This window comes from Pipistrellus hanaki (assembly GCF_964339955.1).
Source record: "Pipistrellus hanaki genome assembly, chromosome: 14".
Classification (NCBI taxonomy): Eukaryota; Metazoa; Chordata; class Mammalia; order Chiroptera; family Vespertilionidae; genus Pipistrellus; species Pipistrellus hanaki.
The window spans coordinates 30,709,766-30,735,263 of record NC_140516.1 but is presented as its reverse complement, the minus strand read 5'-3'; the positions used below and the strand labels follow the sequence as shown (position 1 = coordinate 30,735,263).

General features: G+C 36.4%; 2 protein-coding genes and 1 pseudogene across 4 annotated transcripts in view; 2 read left to right on the top strand and 1 right to left on the bottom strand.

Moving 5' to 3' along the window:
- RNLS (renalase, FAD dependent amine oxidase) overlaps positions 1 to 25,498 on the top strand; it is a 218,512-nt gene that overhangs the window by 11,583 nt on the left and 181,431 nt on the right. The gene's annotated exons all lie outside the window — the stretch shown is intronic.
- The window catches only part of LIPK (lipase family member K), a 253,310-nt gene that overhangs the window by 66,562 nt on the left and 161,250 nt on the right, over positions 1 to 25,498 (bottom strand). The window lies entirely within an intron of this gene.
- LOC311632622 (nucleophosmin-like) lies at positions 11,328 to 12,625 on the top strand (annotated as a pseudogene). Its single transcript has one exon. The product of its transcript is annotated as a nucleophosmin-like (transcript).

Below are 25,498 nucleotides of genomic sequence, written 5' to 3'. Positions count from 1 at the left end.
GTAATATGCTTCATTGCTTTTTCCAAAAGACCATCGCCATTGGAGGGGAAATAATTCACTTTTTAAACTTCTTCAGATATTAGCTGCTTTGTTGGGCTGACTGCAAGCTTATGAGCTGAGAGTTGGTTCTGCTTAATCTTCCATTCTTCCTCTAAGTGCCCGAGAAACCACCCAAGCTAGTGTTTGCCTCTCTACCACCCTCCAGAAATGCAGGCATCAGTGGAAATGGAGAAGACTCCTACACATCTTGGAGTTTAGAGTGACCTGGCACTACTGTTACCTATGCTTACTACCCACTCTGGGTCCAGGCAGGACAGTGATGATGATGAGAACCAGCATCAAAGAACATTTTGGGAATACATAGTAAGCGCCTTACCTTCATTGCATCATTTATTCTTCTCAACCACCTTACAAGAAGTATTTCATCCCTGTTTCATAGAAGAGGAAAGTGAGAAGCAGAGACATTAAATTAACTTGCTGAGGTCACATAGCTCTTGAGTGACAGATCTGGAACCCAGATCTTCTCCAAGTTCTAGTAACTGGGGCAGTGTACTTTTTAAAAATATATGTATATCTTTATTATAGATTTCAGAGAGGAAGGGAGAGTGGGAGAGAGATAGAAACATCAATGATGAAAGAGAATCACTGATTGCCTCCCCCATGCCCCACACTGGAGATTGAGCCCGCAACCCAAGCAGGTGTCCTGACTGGGAATCGAACCATGACCTGGTTCATAGGTAGACGCTCAACCACTGAGCCACGCCAGCTGGGCATGGGCAGTGTACCTTTTGGTACCATAGCCAGCACAAATGTGTCCGATCTCCCCATACTTAATGTAAATACATCAGCTATTTTGACTTTTTTTGTTCTTGTACACATAACATTGCTGCCAATAGATATATGTTTGACACTAGACTTCCAGGTTGCACCTAAAACAGAAGGTCCTTTCTTAATGCTGCTTTCAGAACTTACAATTTTATTTTTCAGAGTTCTTTGATACCAAAGGCTTTAAAAAGAAATGTCAGAGCTAGAGGTGGGGTGAGATGAAAGAACAGAGAACTATAATTTATTGAATTGCGTCATTATCACCAACTGAGTCACCAACTGAATTCAATTTAGCTTCTTCCCATCTGAGCTGGCAAAGACACTTTAAAGGGAGAAGAGATTTGAGAACTAAGAATTTTTGTTCTCTGGCACAAGTCTCTGAAGATTCAAATGAAATGTGCCAAACACAAATAAGAAAAAGCATTACCACAATTAAATTCTAATGTTAAAGTAGAGGATTTTTTTAAAACTTTATTTTTACTGTTCACACTATTACAGATGTCCTCATTTTCCTACCTTTTGCCCACCCCCATCCAGCTCCCATGCCCTCTTCCCTCTGGCCATCACCACACTGTTGTTTGTGTCCATTGATTATGCATATATGTTCTTTGGCGAACTCCTTTGCCATCTTTCATTCAGCCCCCCTTCCCTCCTAAAGTAGGGGACTTTAAATATTAAGATTAAAAGAGAGGAAGGGAGGGATTAAGGAATACCACCATTCTGCATTGGACAAGCTTTTTTCTAAATTTGTTTCTTTTTTCACAAATGTGCCTCATTTGAGAAGTTTCTTATTCTATTGCATCAGATGATTGAGACATGGCTATATGCTGACCAGACTTTCTGATCAGTCATCATTCTTCTGACATACCGTTTCCAGAATCTGAAATTTTCTCATTCTAGCTTGAATATTTGCTTCTAGAAAAGAATGAGGGACTCTAAAAAGAGTATTTAAGTAACTAGCACAAAATATTCTATGATTAACAGTGTAGAAGTCTCCTAAAATTTCTTCCATGAATTAGCCCTCTCAAAATCACTATACCCAAAGCAATTTCCTTTCCATTTCTGTGAATTGTTAGATTTTTTTTTTTTGCATCTTATAATTTTACTTGCCATCGCATATGAATGCATAACATTTTATTCCAAGAAGAGAAATTAAAATCCAGTTTCATTTTTAAAAATGGTAACATTAATCTTTTATTTAGATGTTTAAATATATATATATATATATATATATATATATATATATATATATATATTACACACACACACACACACACACACACACATCTGTATTGAATATCTACCATGTGCTCAGAATTGTTCTGGGCACCCTGAATACAGCAGTGAACCGAACAATAAAAGCTCCAAAGAGCTCCTTTTCCAGTGGGAGGAGGAGAAATAAGGAAATATCTATGTGAAATGATAGAAAGTGTTGATAAAGAAAAGGAAGCAAGATAGGGGGAATAAAAAGGAATGGAAGTAATTTTGTACATAGTGTGAGCAGGTCTGTGACAAAATGTTTTGAGCAGCAGAGACCTGAAGGTAGTGAAAGTGTGAGCCATAGAATATCTGGAGCAATATCCAAGCAGTAGTGGTCATTCTCTAAAAATTTCCAAAATTCTGAACTGTGTCTACTCATTCATTCATTCATTTAGTAACTCAACAAACCTTTTCTCAGCATCTCCGCTCTTAATGAGTACAGGAAGGACAAAACCGAATATAACACGACACCCCCCCCCCCCCCCCGAAGTACATTATAGGCATCTGGATGTTACACTACTTTAGAATATCTTAAGATATACCCAGACTCATATATTTAAAGATCATGGTTCCTATGTGGCACCGCATAGAATTAGCTGACAAAAGAGAGCGTGTTAGGAAATCTGTAAAATAAAAAAATGCAAACACAGTAATAAATACATTTCATCAGAAGCCTTCCTGGTTGAGTTCAGGCTCATAGAGACTGCTTTGCCATGACCTCTATTGGGTGCTTTGCAGAATCCGAATGAGAAATTATTAATTCTCAAGAATTTCGAATTCTCAAGATGGGTACGTGCTTCTCTTTTACAAGACCAGTTGCTGTTAAAGAGCTAATAGCTTCATAAATCCACCTGTGACTCATCCTGCTGAGTCCGGCCTGGTGCCCACAGGCTGCAGGTCGCACAGGCGAACAGCATGGGGCAGTGTTTAGATGCTGTTCTGAAAACCAGTGCCAGGGCCTCAGACAGTTTAGAGCATTTCTTTGCAATCATTGGAGATGCATCCCGGGATTATATTTTTCTTTTACATGGCTAGGTATCATGTTTTGTTTACCAAACAGAATGTAGAAAACGAATAGGCAGTTTCCTGGCATACTTCTTGGTAGATAAATGGTCAGAATGAACTCTGTTGCTTAAGGAAAGCAGAAACACAGTTCAGCCATTGGATGTGGCTGTATGTATGTTGTTGCTGTGGGGAATTTTGGTTTGGCTAACGTGCTGTTTACTTTGAAAATTCTGATACACCAAATTCTCTTTGTTTTCTTAATAGCCCCACTCCACTCACACACACACACACACACACACACACACACACACACAGACACACACACAAAATAACAAAACCAACAAGCTATCAAATTAATGAGGTTTCACTTGCATAAATGCAGTTGCACATATCTAACATAATTGTGAATTTATTTTGCCAAGTCTTTAAATTATAAATATGATTTGAATAAAGGAGATCAAGCTTTTGATTCATTTTTACAACTTTCATAGGGAATTTTCTCTCATGTAGACTTTTTCCCCCATAGAGCACATATTGCCAAGTGAATTTTAGCCATCCCCAAAATACGTGTGTGTGAGTGTGTGTGTGTGTGTGTGTGTGTGTGTGTGTGTGATCATGTTGATTGTTCTTCTCATTTTAAGGCAATGCCACTGACAGTGACTGAAGTCTTTATATTATAATATAACGTGGAAAAGCTCTATGAATGCGGTAGTCATCATCACCGAGAAGATGTATAAAGATATTTTTAACCTGTGACTATTGTCTTTACACATGAACATTCTCACTACTGTCCTATCTTTTGTATGTACTGTCATCACAAAGACCGCTTTGAGAGAATGTGATTCCTCATTGCCTGCCTTGCCAATTGCATTTTAATTACTTATACTACCACCTATACATCTACTGAGCCCTTAGTGTAATCTAGGTGTTGCCCCCAGATTCTGAGTTCACATAGGTTAACGAGCCCTGCTCCCAGTTCTTAAGGAGATCATAGTGGGAAGATCTGTCTGTTGCACTTCTCTTCTAGTTGCTTCTGAAATTCATTGTTTTTATACAATTAGGCTTTAGGGTAACTTCTGGTTATGTCTTCTGCCCTTCATGCTAGTTGGGGCTCCACTGCTTGTTAGCTCTGTGACCTTGAGCACTTTATGTAACCTCTCTGACTCTCTGATTACTCTTCTGCACAACGGGGGTGATGATTCCTATCTCATCATGGTATGTGATGAGGTTAAATAAGATAATTTATTAAAACACCTAGTAAACTGCTGGCATATGATCAGTGGTCAATGAAGGAAGCTGCTGTTGCTGCTATTTAATTTGTATTTGTTACATGGCTGGTACTAATTGCTAAGGTTTAGTTCCCTATCATTGGCTTGCTGCTATACATTCTTCAAACACATGGCTAGTTAGGAATTTGGAACTAGAGTAAATAGCAATAGCTTCAGTTTATGAGCATCTTTTATAGTCTCGGTATTTTACCTGCCTTGTCAACAATCCTTAAAACAACCACGTATTGTATTATCCCTACTATATAGGGGAAGACCAGGGAGATAAAAATTACTTTCTGTGAAACTACCTACTAAAAGAATGAACAAACTGACTCCAAAGTCTGTCATTTTTTTTAATTTCACACATTCACCGATGTCTTTTAATTCTCGGTGCTATTTCTTTTTCTTTTTTTAAAATGAGTATGTATTATTATCACAAATAGTAAAAGTTTTCACTTGAGCACAAACTCAAATACTCTAATTGGGATGTCTGATGGAGTCATTAACAAGCAAAGATATAGAGATCTGCACTTTTATAAATAAATGTGATTTCAGTCTATGGATAGCCAAAGTTCCCCAAATAGTTCTCAGGTCTTGCCATTTGCAGCAGTTTATTTTTCTGTATCAACTCAAAGAAGAATTGTTTTTAATGGGGGTGTGGTGAGTGCTTTCTTTCTTTGGACTTTTGGAAGTATTTTAGAAATTTTGATAAAAGTTTATCACTTTTATTTTTAATAAAAGGTTTGTTGATATTTTGACTTTTCTTTAATCATGAGTGGTAAACTTTGAAAATCTGTGCTTGCTTCAGTATACTATTTCTGTGTCTTTATTTTGTACTTCTTGGTGCTTGAAGACATCAGGCATAAAGAGGTGATACAATTAAGAATATGGCCGGGACCGGTTTGGCTGAATGGATAGAGCGTCAGCTTGGGGACTGAGGGGTCCCAGGTTCGATTCCGGTCAAGGGCATGTACCTTGGTTGCGGGCAGATCCCCAGTAGGGGGTGTGCAAGAGGCAGCTGATCGATGACTCTCTCTCATCGATGTTTCTAGCTCTCTCTCTCTCTCCCTTCCTCTCTGTACAAAATCAATAAGATATATATTTAAAAAAAAAAAAAAAAAAAAAAAAAAAGAATATGGCCCAGCCAGTGTGGCTCAGTGGTTGACTATCAACTTACAGACCAGAAGGTCACAGTTCAATACTGGCCAGGGCACATGCCTAACCCAGGATGGTGTGAAGGAAGCAGCCAGTCAATGTTTCTCTTTCATCATTGATGTTTCTATCTCCCTATCACTCTTCTTTCCTCTCCCATCCTCTCTCTAAAATAAAAATATATATATATTTAAAAAAGAAGATGGACAGCTGACCCATGTGACTCAATTGCTCAGCCGCTGCCAATGTAACAAGAATTTCTGATTTGAGAAAAAAAGGAACTTTGGGTGTCTACTTTCTATGGAAAAACTGAACAAACTATTAAATTAAATTAGAATAGTTATAATTCTATATAGAATTCTCATTATTGGCTTCTAAATCAGTGGTTCTCAATCTTTTTAATGCCTCTACCCTTTAATATAGTTCCTCATGTTGTGGTGATCCCCAACCATAAAATTATTTCCGTTGCTGCTTCATAACTGTAATTTTGCTACTGTTAATGAACTGTAATGTAAATACCTATATTTTCCGATGGTCTTAGGCTCTAGAGCAGTGGTTCTCAGGGTGGCCTAAGACAATTGGAAAACACAGATATTTATATTACGATTCATAACAGTAGCAAAATTACAGTTGTGAAGTAGCAATGAAAACAATTTTATGGTTGGGGGTCACCACAACATGAGGAACTGTATTAAAAGGTTGCGGCATTAAAAAGATTGAGAACCACTGTTCTAAATGGTTACCTTGGGCATATGCAAGTATAGCTGGACTTTATTTTCCAGCTCTGTACAATGAGGGAATGGAAATCTAGATCTCTAAGATCCCTTCTCAATTTAAAAACCAACCTAAAAGGATTCTCTTAAAAGGCAGGTTTGTCTGTAAGATGTGTTTAATTGCTGTTTGAAATGTGAGTTATTTGAACATGAGTTCATAGGTTAAAGTTGTCAGAAAGTGTGTTTATAAAATGTTAATGTGGGTGAATGAGAGAGAAATATTTTATTGTTGTTTACAAACCACCTTGGTTAACAAGCTTGCACTTATCTGAACACATTAGATTTGGGGGTGGGAGAAGGAAAGAAAGAGAAAGGTTCATATTCAAGCCAAGATTTAATAGTTGTGTTTTCTTAAATAATGTTTACTTTGTCTCTTTCATCCATTAAACTTGAGTTCTTTTAGTCTTTTCTATTTCTACCATCTTACACTGTCCCAATTAATATTTTTGAATGAATGAGTTATTAATTGAATGACAAAATCCCCTGTATACTTGATTATATTATGAAAGTAAGACTTCTTCAATGTGCACTCTTTTTAGCCTCAACTATCTTATAATCTGCTATCTACCTACATTATATTGAAGAGGAGGAAAATCAGTTAACACAGAGGAAAACTTTTCATGGTTATCCTGCTTTTCTACTGAACTCTCATTAAAGAAAAAAAAAATCACTATCTTTTTTATGCATAGATGAATAATGACTTCTGAAGTTTTACAAACATAAATGATTTTTATTTCTATGAAGCAGTTCTATTAGCACATAAATGAAATATAAAACCACCAAATGAAATATAGCAGAAACTTGTGTAGGACTTTTCTCCCATTTGCAGATGAGATGTGATGATAAGAGCAAAGTTCAGAGGGATGCAATTGCTGGCTTTGAAAATGAAAAGGGGCTGCAAACCAGGAATGTGGGCAGCCTTTAGAAACTGGGAAAGGCAATGAGCAGATTTTCCTCTACTGCCTCCAGAAGGAAAACAGCCCACAGACACCCAGATTTTACCCCCATAGACCTACTTTGTACTTCTCACCTCCATAACTGTAGATACTACATCTGTGTTATTTTAAGCCACTATGTTTATGATTATTTGTTACATTACTATATACCCAGTAATTGGTTTCATCTTTCTCTTTCATCATTGATGTTTCATTAAAAATTACGTTTTTAATGAAACTTGCTTATAACTCATCTAAAATTGATAATCATATTGAACATTATTGTAACCATTCCTAATGGGATACTCTGTGTAGGAATTGTGAGGTATTTGCCTTTTTTCTCTTAAAAATAATCCCAGTGGACTGCTTTCTCTGATAGTTTGAAAGCACCTTTACATCCTACAGTTTTGCTGAGTCAAGTACTGATAGTCTAATGAGCTCTAAGGAAATTTTGAGCAATTCACTTGGAAATGAGTAGGAATTTACTGAGGCATAGATCTTTTAATGAGGTCATTCTCTTTACTTTATAGTGAAAAGGATTTGTCCCTACACAGATTATTTATATCCCGCCCATAATTGGAAAGCCAAAATTGCTCTGAAGTTTCAAAATGCTGATATTTGGAAATATTTGGAAGTATTTATTTTAACCAAGATAGACTCTAGTTTATCTGCAATTAGTTTTGCTCAGCATGTTCCAAGGATGTGTCTGTTAGTAAATTCTGTAAAACCCTACTCATTATTTGTAAGAAAATGTGCTTTTCAAGTTCATAAAGTTCAAGATAGCATCCCAGTGCTAACGCGCACATGCCAAGACTGGCAGATGGAAGCACTTTCATAACTACTTCCCCTTGATCACAGAGACCATGGAGGTGGAGTATGTTCTTTAGTGCTATCATAAATCAGGGTGAAGAGAGGGAGAACAATTTACAAGTAAACAGAAAAGGGAAGTCTTGAACTAAGGACATGATATCTCTGAAGATTATCTCGGGGGGTTGACATACCCTTTAGGGCCGTTGTTTCAAAATAATGAAATGAAAAAACTCACATTTCTCCTCAAACTTTCATTTTCAACACACTAATACACATAGACACATACCATAAATTTAATTCGATAAGCATTCATTGGAACCCTGTCATTGGTATACCATAATCCTTCCTTAGAAGGATTTACAATATAAATGACATTTACATTTGTTGTCTATTTTTGTTTCTTTACATCCTACAGTTTTGAACTCAATTTAGGATTTGAAAGTTCTTGTCTTTGAAGCGATATTGGATTTCTAACAGTTATTATCCAGAAGTTTTATTTAGTCTGCACAACAAAAAAGTTTATGGCTTGTTAAGAAAGATATTAACATTACTTGCCTGGATAATATGAATATTTTTTAATCATTGACATATGACATGGGTTACATTTTAAAATTTCTATTTATCCCTAACATGAAGCCAATAATCAACTATTTAAAACACTTTTATTATTAGAAGTTTCTTCAGTTGTGGTCATTGAATTTCTTGTTTCTTATATGGAATTAAGGGGGAAAAAAGTGTCTACTTGCAATAATCACAAAGGAAAAAACTTAATTCCCTTATTTAATTGCAATCAACATAAACCAGTGAACTCTGTCTTTAGTTTAACTGTTCTATGTTTTTAAAAGTCACCATTATTTATTTTATAATTTTATAGTTTCATAGATCAGCAAAGCATTTTCATAGTTTCATAGATCAGCAAAGCATTTTTTCCCTTTTATAAATACTTTAAAATGCTTTGAATAGACAACAGTACCAAAATACTCTTTTGTACTTAAAAATGACTTCACAATAAGATAGATATAAAAAGTGAATATGGAGTCAAATCCTATATTATAAAAGGCCTGTGGTTGTAACACCCTAACAGAGTCACAACCAAACAACCTGTCAGAGCTGTGAGGCGGAGGCAGGTCCTGTGCGATTTCATAGGCTGGGCCTCTAGTATACTTATAGTACTTGGAGAATTGTGTAGTTTGAATTTTAGTTTTTATTCTTGATGTGAAAGTAATTACAGAATTATCATGCCATATTCTATATACTTTATAATTACTTATCAATGCCATTGTAGTTGACATATATATGTTTTCTCAATAACTCTAAATTTAAGACACTTCATTTCATATACCCATACACATAATATTTTATTTAATGATTATTTATTGAATGACTGAATAGGTTCAAATTCTTGAAATACATCAGAATGATCATCTGAGCTGCTATTTATTAGTGCTCCTGATAAAAAATATTTTTATTTAAAATGGCCAATTAATTAAAGTGCATACATTGGATATTTTTTTCTTGAAATAAGTCTCATATTGGGATGCTGGGGGTTGGAGGAAGGCTTTAGGTGATCAAATACCATGAGGAATTAGGCTAAAAGTATTGAGCTAACAGATTATATAACCAAGACATGAGGGTAAAGGGAAAAGTTTGAGAGGTAGGAACGTACAGGTTGGGGTCAATTTAAATAAGTCCATTTCTTTTAAAATCAGTTTAAAAAGATTCTTTACAGAGCTGTCCATGTCGCCATCTAGACATTACCTCAATTTGGTGGTAACTTCGTCCTCATCATTGTGTATTAGGCATGGCATGGTTTTATATGACTCAAGGGAGATTTACTTGCAAGTCCTATGAGAGCCCAGAGCATTTTTATTATATTTTGTGATTACAGTTGGAGATGCTGTTTATCTTATTTCTTGTAAAACTCAGAGGGAAGCTTTCCAAGGGCTTTACTGCTCTTGGGTCTCTTTGTAATCAAATCTGCTTCTTCAGCAGTAATTTTAGCATCTATTATCCCTTGAGCCTCTGGCAGCCCTGCAGCCTCGCAGCTTTGACATCACTTGTGGTTTGCAGAACATCATGCAGTGCTGTCTAGTGCTCCTGATAATAGTTTCTAAATGCATAGCTGTTTTATACTGCTTGAAATTGCTCCCATCTCTTCCTAGCAATTGAATTTGGCAAGTTAATCATTTAACTTTTTCTACCCCATGTCCAGACCTCACTGCAAGATCATTGGTGTCACACCAAGTAAGACTTCACAATGACAGAAATAAGTTTGTGCTGTAACTGTGAATGCCACCCTCTCTGGAAACAAAAGCAATTAAAAGCATATTTTTCTAAGTACACCCAATGAGTCTAAATCAGAACCAAAAAGAGAAATCTGTGTTCCTCACTCATGGTCACATGAGTGGTCCCCTGGGCTTCCTTCTCTTCTCACCAAAGCTCCTGTGCCTGCAGCACAGAGTAATCATACTGGAGTTCAGCCTCACACTTATATTCTGAGAGCTAATTCCAAGATATTAGGTTTAAAGACTAGCGGGGGGGGGGGGGGAGGAGGGGGGTGTGGGGAGGAGGGATGGTCAAGGAGGCCTACATTAATCTGATGGGCCAGCTCTCCATTCATTGCAACCTTGAATTTTTATATCATAGGGATCCATGTTTAGTCAAGGCTTGTAATTAATTACAAATTCAGTGGAAAGAGACTCTAGCAGTAACTTGGATTATCTCTTAAGAAAAATGTAAAGGTGTCTCCCCCCTCTTTAACTCTGTATCCTCAGAAATGCCTCATCATTTCCTTGGAGTGGACTATGCACGGTTCCACTGATTCCCCATATCCTCATGTTCACCAGATAGGCATGCCAGCCACCGAGACTCCCTCCCCCATAAAGAATCTCCAAAGAAACATCAAAGACAGGAAGTCCTTGTTAGTAGCATACATTGACTCAGAGTGGCACAACAAAGATATTTCTCCTTGCCTCGGGTCAGTTTGACCCAGACCCAGATTTGACTAGAATATAGAGATATAAATTACAAGGCTAAAGAAGGAGCTGTTGTTAGGGTCACTTGTCTTCTCAAGCTAAAAAACAAAACAAAAAAAGGTTAGGAATATTTCCTTTTACAAACAAAATCTTGCTGCCCTAATTTCCTAATTTCTGGTGCACAATAGTACAATGTGTTCTCAAGACTAATTCTTCCCTGGTGTGATTTCATCTTGCACTTCTGTCCTGAGGAACAGAAGTCCTTTATCTCTGTCCGCCTTCTCTCCCATATTAAGTGTGTGCCACCACCCCAGGGAAGAGTCAATGGATGTGGACATGAGCCCTCTGAGGCCCCAGAACTAATCTTTTTGGTTGTGAACTAAAGGCTGACAAAGATCATCACTTTAAGGTGGATAATGAAGAAAATGAGCACCAATTATCTTTATGAGCAGTCAGCTTAAGGGCTGGTGCAAAGGATGAATTGTACATTGTCGAAGCAAAGGCAAGGAATTGTGAAGTCAGTCCAATGAAAGTAACACTGGAAACTTATGTTTGTACAGCCAATGGTTTCCTTTGGTGGCTTTGAAATAACACTAGCTGGGGTCTTATGGTTGAAGTGTGGTTCAGGGCCTGTACATGTTAGTGGACAGCACTTAGTAGCTGTGGAGGAAGATGCGGAGTCAGAAGATGAAGAGGAGGAGGATGTGAAATCCCTAAATATGCCTGGAAAGCGTTCTGCCCCTGGAAGTAGTAGGAACATTCCACAGAAAAAGTAAAATTTGCTGCTGATAAAGTTAATGATGAGAATGATGATGCCAATGATGACTTTGAGGATGAGGAAGCTGGAAAGCTCCAATAAAGGAATCTGTACGAAATAGTGCAGCCAAAAAAGCACAAAAATCAAATTAGAATGGGAATGACTTAAAACCATCAATGCCAAGGTCAAATGGTCAAGAATCCTTAAAAACAAAACAAAAACAAAACAAACATACAAACAACAGGGAAAAAACTCTTAAAATACCAAAAGGACCTGGTTTTGTAGAGGGCATTAAAACAAAATTACAAACAAGTATAGAAAAAGCATATTGAAAATTCTGGGAACTACTGGTGAATTAAGCCCAAAGATGGGGAAAGTGGAAGAGGAGAGACAAATATAGTCCATACTGAATATCATCTACAGTCCAGACTGGAAGTCTTCTATTGTAATCTTAGGCCCCTTCTCTGATTTTCCACTCACCCATGCACCCTTCCAGGCTGAGGGCAATCTCACCGTATCTCCTCAAGCACTTTTCTTTTGGCTGCTGTGATTCAGAGAACTTTTCTTTCTACTTGTGCATTTGCCTCACCTCTTTGACCAGGTTTTAAACACCTTTGTATCTCCCTCTCTGCTCAATAAAATATTTAAATGAATAAAATAAATAAACAAAAAGACTAATTCTTGGAACAGTCTAGAAAGGTTCATGTGCTTCTCATTTGGTTGCTACTTGTTGAAGGCCAAAGGGGTTGAATGTGTCAGAGTGGGTCACTTGCATGACATGCTACGTGCTAATGAGAAAGGATATGTGGGAATTCCAGGATATGTTTCATACTGTTTCAGCATTACATTTCAGATCATGGCCAAGTGTCTGTTTTCATTGAGAAAAGCCAGAATCCGCCAAAGTCAACATGTAGCAAAAGAATTTCATCGTGATGAAAAAGAGTTAAGACATGTACACAGACACATTGTTCTTTTCCATTGTTATCTGAGGAGCCGTGTTTATTTTTCCAAAAAAAAGTATTATATTTTTCATTGCCATTTAGAAAACTTTGAGTTAGAGAACTCAGTTTACATATTGATTTATGTTCCATTTTGAAACTGTTCACAATGTAAATATTTTCTCTATATAATGGAAATGCTCATATAGTTTTCACAGTTAGCAGCCTTATCATGGAAGACAACTGATAAAAATTGGCTTTTTTAATTATTGAAACAGTATTCTAGAATTTTGATTTCAAACGGCTTAAGAAAGGTAGTAAGGAGAGACCTATAGTGAGCGACCACACTATCCAGAAATGTGATTCCTGATCATAGTGTAGGAGCAACCTGGAGTTCCCAAAACTCAACTTCTGATGAAGGGGAGCAAATTATTCTGCTTCTAACAAAATACCATACACACTGCTTAATCTATGACACATGAGAAAACTGCATGTGGTATGCCTATAAAATAATGAGACTTGGTTTTTAAGTTACTTAGATATAATTTATTTAAAATGTGTGTTGTCCTTGAGAGAGTTCCTCTGGAAATTTCGTTCTTAGTCCACAATTCTCAAATGGTTTTTGGGAACTTTTGGAAAGTTATTTTAAATTAAATTTTAGTTAACTATTTTAAATAAAACTTGAACAAAGTTTTAGGTGTTTTGTTTTGTTTTGTGGGTTTTTTTTGTTTTTTTTTTTTGTTGAAATTACCCAAGAGTGGATTTGGGTATTTGGAGCCACCCTGGAAAAATTCTTCAAATTGCTGCTTTAGTCACACATTCTTTTAGATACACACCTATTTCTCTAGCCATGGTCTAAATAATTTTTGACTCTTCTAAAACTATTTTCTACATTCAAAAGAAAAAGTTTTGCTATCCTTGCAGATATTCAAAAGAATGAGCTCCCGTCTCTAAAAGCAATTCTGGAAGGGGACTTTTTAAAATGTTTATAATAATAGTAACAATTTTGGTATAACAGCATCGCTTTTGAAATAGCACAATTGTCTGGATGTGTTAGTTCTTACATATTTGTTGAAAAATATAATACTTTATTGTCACATGTCTAATAGGTACTAAGTGCCTTATTATAGAAAATTTTCACTTCCTTGAATCTGAAAACAGTTGCTGTTCCAGGAGCCTCCATTATAGCTCATGAAGTGCTTGTCTTTGACTTTTGGAAAAATAGCAGATCTTACAGTTTTTTAGAAGTTATCCTGCATAACCTAGCATAGTTGTTCCACGGGCATTTTTTAAAACTACATCTTATAATGTTAAAAATGTGTTGTTAGCAAAGTAAGACTTCACAAAATAAGAAAACAAGGTTTTATAGTTTGATCTATGTTTTGTTCATAGATGATGGTTAAAGTCTACTGACAGGATAAATGAATGTAAATACTGAAAACTTAGATCATGAAAAAACATTTGATACATTCCAATAGCTTGGTGGGTATTTAAAAGTAAAGGCAGATTTTTATAAACCTTTATTTTGAATTATTTAACTTCTGGATATATTGCATGAACTCCAACATTATGGACCTGATATTTAAAAAAGTGTTAGATATGTCCATGTTACAAAGCAAGTTAGGGTATCTACAAGAGATGAATTTTTATAACACTTATGCTGAGTAACTTTTGTGGTTCCAAATGCTGTACTAGATGCTGGAGAAAATGGGTGGAAAAACAAATAGCATCCTCACTATAGGGAGCTTGTACTCTGGTGACTGTGGGGCTCTCGGGAAAAGAGACCAAACTAGGAATCTTCGTAGTGATTCTGTATTCTACGGAAAAGCTCTCATTCCTAAACTCTGGGTTCTTTTTTTTTACATTAAAGTATGATGGATTTGGACTCATGGTCTCCACAGTCCTCTGTAAGATCAGAATATATGCTGATTTTTAATATTCTCCTTTGTTTTCTTAATCGTTAAATCTTATCTCCCAATTCTTAGTATTTTCAATATGAAATATATATGAGTACTATGTATGAATGCATTTTGTAAACTGTAAAATCTTTTCACTCTGAGGTAGTGCTATTTATTCAATAAGGCATTGAGTTATATCTACACAAAGTACAATGTAGACTCGCCCGGTTACTTAGAATATGAGGAAACTATTCAAAAGGTCCTTTTTCTCCCCTCTCAAAATTTGGAAATATTTTTGCCTGAATTAGCTGGTTAATTTATCAACTGTTTACCTCACTTAGTTTTGTAGAAACGATGTGTAAATCCCTTGAAACTACAGTTCTCGTTTAGGGCTTATGTGTTCTGGCGGGCACAGAATGTATCACCCCATGAAATAGAGACTCTATTGTTTGTGGGAGCAGAGAACAAAATGAAGTCATATATCTGGGAGACATCCTGTTTGGCCACCAACTTTTGGGGAGAATTAATTCCAAATAATTTTGAATGGCTAGTTAACCTCTTCCTTAAACATTTTCCACAGGAGATGTCAGACCTTCCCCAGTAACCTAAGTCAGCAGTCACATACATTTTCTTAAGTAGGTTTCTTCATGTGGAAATCTAGAAAAAGATGACAAGATAATGTCTAAGACTATCCCCTATATCTCCCTCAGTTTTCTTGTTGTTTTGCTTTTTTTAAATGCCTCAATTCATACATAAGCCTTCTTAAGAATAAATTGCAACTATACATGTTCAAACATATGGTCAGATTTCACTAGGGCCATTTTGATTAGGAATGAAGAAAAATTTTATTATTCCTTTCCACTTCTGCTTCCTTCACTCTTTTCTGGAAGCATCTCTATGGACAGTCATTGCAAGAGGTTTTGAGGAGAAATGAATTGTGATTGAATAGCACCATGGCAGAAATGTCTCTTCTAAGGGTTTAGGAGGTCACATTGTTTGTTATATTTTTTGAAGTCTTAGAATACTTGTGGATTTTTATTCTGACGACAAAGTGCAGCTGTTTCTAGTCAACTCTTTTAAATAAAGTTCTTTCTTAGCACATCCATTTCAAAATCAGTGAACTTCTGGGCCCAGAGTCAATCTTCCCTATGTGCGTGCCAGACACTTTCATTGTTTGTGAGAGTCACAGGTTAATCTCCAAAGATAGATTTTTCTCCCAGTCAGAATCACATGTGAGTAAATAAAGGCCCCATCTGGTTCTCTGCATCCGAGACTTGTTTTGAAATCACATATAAATTCTTTATTTCCACACAATTGTGCTATATTAACTGTTACTGAACATCAATTATGTTTTTCTGCTGCTAAAATTCTCAAGTGTCTCAACAAGTACATCATTCTTTTCTTCTCCAAATTCCCCCAGGGACCTTAGATTTGGAAAGAGTTCACTTATAAAGTTGTCATCATCAACCCATTTTCCCCTGTCCTTTTAAACAACTTTTTATGGAAATATAAAGAAAAGTGCACATATATTAAGCACACATCTTGATGAATTTTTACAAATTGAACATGCACCCATAAACCAGCACTTGTTAAGCAATAAAAGACATGGCACCCTGAGAATCCTCCTTGCATACCCTTCTAGTCACTAACACTCCCATCCTTGACTTCTTCTAGTAGCTACTACCTTGACTTCTTTTTTATTTTTAAATATATTTTTTTTTATTGATTTCAGAGAGGGAGTGAGAGAAAGAGAGAGAGAGGAACATCAATGATGAGAGAGAATCATTTATCATTTGCCTCATGCATGCCCCACACGGGGGATCGAGCCCACAATCAAGGTATGTGCCTTGACTGGAAATCGAACCATTGCCTCCTGGTTCATAGGTTGATGCTACCACTGAGCCATGCTGGCCGGGCTTACCTTGACTTCTATCAGCACTGTTGTTCTTTTTTGTCTGTTTCTGTGCTTCATTTAAATTGTATCACACAGTATGAGCTCTTAAGTGCTTATCTTCTTTCACTTACTGTTTTTTGCCGAATTATCTTATTGACATGTGTGGTTAAAACCATTTCTCTTATTGCTGTGTAGTTTTATATTGTGTAGATACCACACACGTTATCCATTTCACTGTCAATGGGCATTTGGGTAGTTTCTCGGTTGATGCTATAATGGATAGTGCTCTTACATACATTTCCCTTGGTGAGCAAGTTGTATACATTCTTGGATGTGTAGATAGGAGATCAGCAACATATTTTAATGTTTTATTTCATTGATGAAAAACTTACATGAAAATTTCTGGTCAGCCTGATCAACCATAGTTGCCAAATTGAGTTGATATAATTTTTTTTTCTAAATATAGCAACTTAACAGTTTGTTATCTACACTGTCCTGCTATTTTTAAGTCGAGCTAGTTTCATTTCTGTTCTTTTCATTGCTTTCCTCTCATCCTGCATAACTACTTATACACATTGTATCCTAATGCTCCTCCTTCTCTGCTTCAACTTCTATTTCCTAGAATGCTATAGTAATAGTATGGTATTTATAGTAATAAATAACAGCAACAGCCATTTATTCAGCACTAACCATATCCAAAAACCACTGCTATGATTTTTAACTGCTATTTTGTTTAACTCTCACATAATTTTCATGTTATCCAAATATTGCTCCAATTTATCAATAATTGGTTGCTTCTAGTATGTGCCCTGATCAGGGATCGAACCTACAACTTTGGCAAATTGGCTACAACCTTTAGCCAACTAAGCTACCCAGCCAGAGCTTGATTGATACTTTTAAATAATGATATATTACAAATATATATATTTAAAAGAACCTTGAACAACATAGCTAGCATTCATGGGCCTACTTCTCAGATTTAATTTATTGTCTACCATTTTTGCCTCAATTTTTTTCTGTCCCCAAGACTTAGAATTAGTTCACTTGCTCAAGTCACCATACCATTAAGGGACAGAGCTGACAGCTGATAATTAACTTTTTATTACTGTCCCTGAAAAACCCCACTATCCTCCTCACACTTCATATCATTTCCTTGCATGATTCTATCCAATTTTTGCTCCTCTCTAAGAATACTAGCCAATGAGCCTTTTTTTAGGTTCCAGAAACTATACTAATACTTTTCCAGGCCTCATGTAATTTTTCTACAGCCCCAGAAGGAGATATTGGCATTGACCTCAGTTGACAGAAGAGGAAACCACAGTTTAGAGGTTAACTCACTTTTTTAGTACTATTGTAGCTCTGGTAGGCACCCAAGCTAGTATCCATCTCAGATGTCAATGCTTTTAATAACCTCTCAAAATCGTGTTCAGTGGAGAAAGAATGTTATTTCTTGTCATTGGAGTTAGTGTGACATGCCAGCTGGGTGTGAGCCCCTCTTCCAAGTTTCTGCCATCTCCTGTTTTACAAAGGAGGGTGTTAATGTCCAGAGCATTGTATGACCAGTCCTGGACCACATCGCTGCTCAGGGGAGCCAGGGCTCATGACCTCTTGTCCAGGCTTCTCTATTACATAATGCTGCAGGTCTCCAGCTTAAGGAAGTAAGTGTGTGGACAGGTCCATGAAACAAACTTAAATCTCTTTTGTTAATGCTCTGATAAAACCATTCTCTTAAAGGCCATTCCCGGTGACCTTCTCTTCATTGTATATAGAATTTTTCTCCTCCTTATTTTTATTTTTAAATTTCTTTATTGATTAAGCATTACATGTGTCCCTATCTCCCATTGCCCTCCCCTCCTCCCTTATGCCCTCACTCCCTTGTTGTCTGTGTCCTTTGGTTAGGCTTATATGCATGCATACAAGTCCTTTGGTTGATCATCCTCCTTATTTCATCGCCTCCTTTATGAAGCTCTTTCCCCTTGGCTACTACTCTGCTTGTTATTCTGAGATCACATTTTTTCTCTCTTCTTTGTTAATTAGTTCTCTTCCTTCCTCCTAAAATATAGGCAGCACTCAAGGCTTTGTCCTGAGCCATCTTCTTTTTTTTTGCCCTCTATCTTCGCAATTTCATTTACCCCAAGAGATTCTGTACAGAAGATCACAAATCATTATTTTTAGCCCTGATTTCTCTTCCAAGATTCAGACCCTATGCTCGGGCAGCTTACAGAATTCAACTGTTGCAAAGTTAATTTCAACATCTATTCTTCTCACCAAACCTGTTCCTTTATGTTCAGTGCAGTGTCACCCCATTGGCTTGTCCCTTACTTTAACAAAACCTCTTATGGAATCTTTCTGTCACTAGTCAAATCTACAATACTTTAATCCATCTTCATATCTGAACCCAAAATAATCTTCTTAAGAATGCCTCAGATCTTTTCATTCTTCTGTGCATATAAACTTTGAGGAATTCCCCAGTGCCTACCAATAAAAATTTGGTCTTCAGATACCTCTTTTATATTATTTCAACTGATCTTTCAGATCAAACTAACCTATTTCTTTTTCTCTTGACATGTCTACACATTTCCATTTCTGTATCTTTTCCTAAACACTTTCTTTCTCTAGGATTCATCACTTCTGTTAAGATCCAGTCCATCCTTTAAGACTACTTCCTAGTATTGCTTCCTTATACCCTCAGCCAAAAGTAATACTTGGTAAATTTTGGTGGTTCTTTCTAACCAAGAATCATTGGTACTAGAGAAAAGTCCAATAAAGGAGAATCGACATTAAATAGGGAACAAAATTTCATAGTAAATATGAATAAAAGGATTGATTAGGAATTTAATTGAAAAATAAAATTAAAAATTATGAAAATAAATTTACTTTCCTTATCATTAATAAAATTTAGGTTGTGGTAGAGATTATGTGCTAATTCCCTGAATGTACAAAAAACAATTAAAGTATTTATTGAGTTCTTAGCATAATTTTCTGACAATTATAAGATAAAATATTTCAGTCACATCGACTTTGACATTTGAAACAGCCACATAATTTTTTTTTAATATTCTAGAAGCTCAGTTTTATGTAGATAATCTTTTAATTTTATTTTATTTCAAAAGCCCCATGTCAGCCACTTATCTTGTCTTTAGTTACCTGGTTTCTCTCTGCCAAATCATCATTTATAAGTGACTTTGCATTTGATTTTATTGGTTCTTTCCCACCTCTATTTTCACTGATTTTCTGTAATTGTGCAGATTTTTCAAAATCTACAATTTCTTTTTCAATAGATTACTATTGATGCTGTAATCAGTAAACAACCTGCAAAACCCATGTGATTACCTAACACTTTATCCTTAAGTTTTGTATATTATTAACTATGATCTGAGTTTTTGAGTACATATCTGTCCTACCAGGTTTTAAGTTTCTTACAAGGCAAGAATTATGCTTTTTTTTTTTTTTTGGACTCTTTCATGAATCTATGGAAATGTCTTGTACATAGAAAAAATTTGAGGCAGGTAAGATGGCGGAAGAATAGATGGGCGGATTCTGAGCCCTCTCCCGAAGCAGAAAGAGAGAGCAACTGAGGGTCTTGTGCTGTGAGTGTTTATCGGCAAGCTTGGAGACAGCGAACACCAGAAGAAACTGCTGGGGGGCCGCTGACGGAGGTACCCCTCACAGGGAAGCACCCACGCGGGCTGTGTCCCTGCCCGGAGCGACCTACCGGCTTGGACGGGGAAACCTCGCCACCTTGAGAGGAAGATAGGATCGTGTCGGAGGCCTGAATATCCACAGCCGCAGCGACCACCAAGCATCTGTGACCCCCAGAACGCGGATCCCAGGCGGCGCGAACACCTGCCCTCACAGGATTGCCCCACTGCTCAGCGAAAAGGTCAGATTTCGCGGGGAGAGGGTGGAGAGCGCTTGCGCTCACGGAAGCTGGAGGACAAGGGCGGTGACTACAAGTAGACGCCCCCGCTGTTGGGTGGTTGTCACCCTTGAAAGTGGACGGGGCTCCTAACAGGGGAGATATCTAAAGAGCAACACATTTGGATCCGGCTCGGAGGGATTTGCGGGAGATTGCAGTTGCTCGGACCTGCCCCCTCCCCCCCTCCGTAGTTCGAGCTTCAGAGAGGACGGAAAAAAAAAAAAAAAAAAAAAAAAAAAAAAGCTGGAGAGGCTCTAGAGCAGTGATTCCCAAAGTGGTCTATATCGACCCCCAGGGGTCTCTGACAACCTGCAAGGGGTCTACGTCAGCGAAAAAAAAATTTGGGGGTCCATGAAATGAAAATGGGGGTCCACGATAGTGGATCTCAACATACACTGATAGTACCTATTTACTTACATCATATTATCTTATAATATAAAAACATATAAATTATTTATAAAAGTACCTATGAAGTAAAAAATTTATTATATATGTTTATAAAATTGTGTAAGTTGTAGGATAAAAACCTGCACATAATGATATACCAGTATCATCTTGTTACAAGCATACGCACAGTAAACATTCTTGCCAATTTTTGTCTCAAAGCTTCGCGAACTTGTACCGACTTGTTCAATTCGTCACTCTATAAATATGAATGTGAGAAAAATACGTTCATTCGTTTCCTGAATCTTGAATAGGAAAGTGCTGAGAAAATATTTAAAAAAATATAAACTGGTAGTTTATCATACAAATTATAGTGAATCAGTGTTATTTTGTTTGAGAATGCCGGAGAAAAATAGGTACATTATTTTTTATTAAATTTTAACACTAAACTTCACTACAGTTAGAAATTTACAAAAAAAATCAATATCAGGTAAGTAGGGGGTCTACCCAAAACCGAACAACATGGCAAGGGGTCTACGGCACAAACAAGTTTGGGAACCTCTGCTCTAGAGTCTGGAAGTCAACCTAGAAACACTGCCCCCAGAGGCTAATTCACAAATTGACTCTAGTGTAATAAAAACAAAGCAAAACCTGCCTAAAAATCAGGACTGGATCATAACAATAGAGGAAGCGAATGACCTTCATTACTGCAAATTTTAATTAAATTTTTAAAATTTTATTATTATTTTTTTGAATTTTTAAATTTTTTTTTATTTTTGTTTTCATTATTTGCAACGTTTACTCAAGAAACTATTTTTTTTCTTTTTCCTCACTTGATTTTATCTTGATAATTATTACATTGTATATGTAATCAATATTATTACTACTACTAATTTACCTTTTTCATTTTATTTTCTTTTGTTTATTTTTATTATTTTTATTTCATTTGATTATATATATATATATATATATATATATATATATATATATATTTAATTTCAGGATTACTGTTCTACAGTCTTTATCCTTCTTTCTCCAACGCTTTATTCTATCTTAACCCTACCTTTATGCCTTCACCCTCTTTCCAATCTTTTCCTTTGATACCCTGTTTATCTTAACCCTTTCCTGCTCTAGATTTCCCCCATTCCTTCTGTCTAGCCCCTCCTAAAATTTCACCCTACTTGTATATATCTAATTTCCAACTACCTGCTCCAAACCCATTCACACCTCTCTCGCAGTTGTCCTAAAAACAAAACAAAACAAAAAAAACAAAACAGTCTTTCTCTCTAACTCTTTGAAGTTGTATGTTGAATGTTAACTTTACTGAAGTTGTATGCTTTTCTTTTATAAGATTGATTTGCCTATGCTTTTTGTTTGATTGTATGTTTTTGTTAGCTGGGTTCTAGTCACCCTTATTGGTGGTTATTAATATCGCAAACACATTTCTATTCAGTGCCTTGTGTGTTGTACCTGGTTGTGTTGTATTTTGTGCCTTTAAATCAAAGCAGGAGAGAGAGAACTACACAACCAGACATCCTAGATCATGGGGAGACCAAAAAACAGCCCGCATATGAAAGAAAAGCAGGCTTCACCAGAAAAGGAAGTAAACGATATAGAGGCAAGCAACCTACCAGACCAAGAATTCAGAGTAACGATCTTAAGATGGCTAAAAAGAATGGAAGACAAATTTGACAATATGAGTAAGACCCAAGAGGAAATGAAAAAAAAACCCAAGAGGAAATGAAGAAGACTCAAGATGAAATGAAAAATGACATCGCTACTATGAAGAACTCAATAGAAAGCATCAAGAGCAGACTAGAAGAAGCAGAGGATCGCATCAGTGAGCTAGAAGACAAGATGGAAAAAAATACCCAATTAGAGCAGCTTCTAGAAAAAAAAATTAAAAAGCAGGAGGAGAGCCTATGGGAGCTTTGGGACAATGCAAAACAAAACAATATTCGAATAATAGGGGTTCCGGAAGGAAAGAAAACCGAGGTAGACATGGAAAACGTATTTCAAGAAATAATGACAGAAAATTTTCCTGAGATAGAGAAGAAAAAACCCACACAAATCTAAGATGCTCGCAGAGTCCCAAGCAAAATGGATCCCAGAAGACCGACGCCAAGACATATTATAATTAAATTGGCAAACACCAATGACAAAGTTAGAATCTTAAAAGCAGCCAGAGAGAGACAGAAAGTTACATATAAAGGAACCCCCATCAGACTAACAACTGATTTCTCAACAGAAACTTATCAGGCCAGAAGGGAATGGGATGAAATATACAAAGTCATGCAAAGAAAGGGTCTGAATCCAAGAATACTGTACCCAGCAAGACTATCAATCAAAATTGAAGGGGAAATCAGGAGCTTCACAGACAAAAAAAGACTAAAGGAATTTATCTCCACCAAACCAGCAATGCAAGAAATGCTAAAGGGTCTACTGTAAAAATAAAGAAATAGGAAGTGAAGAAGGAACACAGGGGTATAGAATAAAAATGGCATCAAATGAGTACCTATCATTAATAACATTAAATGTAAATGGTTTAAATGCTCCAATCAAAAGACATAGGGTAACAGATTGGATAAGAAAACAAGACCCATACATCTGTTGTCTACAAGAAACCCACCTCAGAAAAAGAGATGCACACAGACTGAGGGTGAAGGGATGGAAAAAGGTTTTCCAGGCAAATGGAAATGAAAAGTAGCAATACTTATATCTGACAAATTAGATCTCAGAGTGAAGGACATAACAAGAGACAATGAAGGCCACTTCATAATACTAAAGGGAGCAATCAAACAAGAAGAAATAACCCTGGTAAATATATATGCACCCAATACGGGAGCACCCAAATACATAAAAAAACTGCTGGAGGACATTAAGGGAGAGATTAACAGCAATACAATCATAGTAGGAGATTTTAATACCCCACTGTCACCCTTTGACAAATCATCTAAACAAAAAATCAGCAAAGAAATATCAATCCTAAATGACTCACTAGACCAGATGGAATTAATTGACATCTTCAGAACATTCCACCCCAAAGCCACAGAATATACATTCTTCTCAAATGCACATGGGACATTCTCAAAGATAGACCACATTTTGGGACATAGGCAAAGTCTCTTCAAATTCAAGAAGATAGAAATCATATCAAGCATCTTCTCAGACCATAATGGCATAAAACTGGAAATTAACTACAATAAAAATAATCCAAAGAAATCAAACACATGGAGACTAAACAGCATGCTATTAAACAAGGACTGGGTTACCAGAGAAATCAAGGATGAAATTAAAAACATCCTGGAAACAAATGACAATGAAACACAACAATCCAAAATCTATGGGACACAGCAAAAGCAGTTTTGAGAGGGAAGTTCATATCCTTACAAGCCTATTGCAAAAAACTAGAAAAAAGTGTAACAAATGATCTAACTCTACAACTCAAAGAGTTAGAAAAAGAACAACAAGAAAAGCCCACTGTAAGTAGAAGGAAGGAAATAACAAAAATCAGAGCACAGATAAACGACATAGAGACCAAAGAAACAATACATAAGATCAACAAAACCAAGAGCTGGTTCTTTGAAAGGATAAACAAGATAGATGGACCTCTAGCCAGACTAACCAAGAAACAAAGAGAGAGGACCCAAATAAACAAAATCAGAAATGAAAGAGGTGAAATAACAACAGACCCCGCCGAAATACAACGGACTGTTACAAAATACTATGAACAACTCTACTCCAACAAACTGAACAACCTGGAGGAAATGGACATATTCCTAGAAAAATATAATCTTCCAAAACTCAATCAGGAAGAATCTAAAAATCTCAATAAACCAGTGACTTGGGAAGAAATTGAAACAGTCATCAAAAAGCTTCCAGCAAACAAAAGCCCAGGGCCAGATGGCTTCACAGGAGAGTTTTACCAAACATTCAAGGAAGAACTAAAAACTATCCTCCTCAGACTATTCCAAAAAATCCAAGAGGAAGGAACACTTCCAAATTCCTTCTATGAAGCCAGCATCACCCTAATACCAAAACCAGATAAAGACAACTCAATGAAAGAGAATTACAGGCCAATATCCCTCATGAACATAGATTCCAAAATCCTCAACAAAATTCTCGCAAATCGAGTCCAGAAGAACATCACAAAGATCATACACCACGACCAAACAGGATTTATTCCAGGAATGCAAAGATGGTACAATATCCACAAATCAATAAACGTGATACATCACGTAAACAAATTGAAAGATAAAAATCATATAGTCATATCAATTGATGCAGAAAAAGCATTCGATAAAATCCAACACCCTTTTCTGATCAAAACTCTTAAGGTGGGAGTACAAGGATCATACCTCAACATAATAAAAGCTATATATGATTAACCCACAGCCAACATTATACTCAATGGGCAAAAACTAAAACCATTCCCTCTAAGAACAGGAACAAGACAGGGATGCCCACTCTCGCCACTCCTGTTTGACATAGTACTGGAAGTACTAGCCATTGCAATTAGACAAGAGGAGGAAATAAAAGGCATCCAAATTGGAAAAGAAGAAGTAAAGTTATCCTTATTTGCAGATGACATGATATTGTACATAAAAAACCCAAAAGACTCCATTAAAAAACTAATTGACTTAATAAATGAATTTGGCAATGTAGCAGGATACAAAATTAATGCCAAGAAATCCATGGCTTTTCT